This window comes from Galeopterus variegatus, unplaced genomic scaffold (assembly GCF_000696425.1).
Source record: "Galeopterus variegatus unplaced genomic scaffold, G_variegatus-3.0.2 Scaffold487, whole genome shotgun sequence".
Lineage (NCBI taxonomy): Eukaryota > Metazoa > Chordata > Mammalia > Dermoptera > Cynocephalidae > Galeopterus > Galeopterus variegatus.
This window is the reverse complement of record NW_007726598.1, coordinates 445,693-446,888: the sequence shown is the minus strand read 5'-3', so window position 1 is coordinate 446,888 and position 1,196 is coordinate 445,693. Positions and strand designations below refer to the sequence as shown.

The following is a 1,196-nucleotide window of genomic DNA, read 5'->3' as shown; positions in this document are numbered from 1 at the left end:
ACTATATTTTTTTTTCATTTCCCTATACATTTATAACTCAGAGCTTTTGATGTTTGATAATTTTTTTTTTTTTAAATGACCGGTAAGGGGATCTCAGCCCTTGGCTTGGTGTTGTCAGCACCATGCTCAGCTGGTGAGCAAACGGGCCATCCCTATGTAGGATCCGAACCTATGGCCTTGGTGTTATCAGCACCGCACTCTCCCGAGTGAGCCATGGGCTAGCCCATAATGTTTGATAATTTTTAAAGGTCATGGAACAATTGTAATTTTTCCCATTGATTATTAAGATCATTGTGCATGACTTCAGCTTCCATGGTCATTTTTACCATACTGCAACATGGTGCAAAGCAAGGACTGCCTGTACTTCAATCTCAGTTCTCATTCTGGAATCCATATTTAGCTCAGTTGGTAACTCCTCTCCTGCTTGCCATTGGGCAAAATGTTGATTATACACTGTAAACCACAATACAGAAGTTAGGCATTATTATTATTGTTATTAAATACTGGGTAAGAGCACATGCTTTGGGAGCAATGCACTTGGATTAAAATCCCAGCTCTGCCACTTATTAGCAGAACTTTGGGCAAGGGCAAGTGACTCAATGTTTTTTTCACAGTTTCTTCATCTATAAAACTGGGCTTATGGTTCCTACTTCACAGGGTTGTATGCAGAAGAATTAATGTAGTCTTTTAAAAGGTTTCAGATCCTCAATAAATGCTCGCTGTCGTTTTACTAGGCTCCACTCACTTCACTCCAGTTATAAAGCTCTGAGGATATAGAAATGAATGAGCCACTGTCTTAGCTTTCTGGGCATCCAAAGTCCTGTGAAATAAATAATAATTGAATTTAATGTTCAAAGAGTTACAGTACAACTATTCATTTAGCAAGGTTGAGGTGAGATATACAACTAGTCTTTAAAAGGATGGGAAATTAACCAACGTCACAGGTTCAGATCCCTGCTCCGACCAGCGGCCAAAATAAATAAATAAAAAGAAAAGAATGGGAAATTCCACTGAGGGCTCTTTCTCTTATTTCCTGGGTGGCCTCACGCCCAGTGAAGGAACCTCCTAGAGCCTCACTTTATCCATCTGTAAAATGAGCATAATCCCTTCCTCATTATAAACAGTACAGCTGGAGTTTATTTATTTATTTATTTATTTTTCAGCTGGAGTTTAAAAACAGTCCTTTTCCTTTCCCA

At 38.9% G+C, this 1,196-nt stretch overlaps 1 protein-coding gene across 1 annotated transcript in view; it reads right to left on the bottom strand.

Moving 5' to 3' along the window:
• The window catches only part of COQ5 (coenzyme Q5 homolog, methyltransferase (S. cerevisiae)), a 17,721-nt gene that overhangs the window by 15,364 nt on the left and 1,161 nt on the right, over positions 1-1,196 (bottom strand). The gene's annotated exons all lie outside the window — the stretch shown is intronic.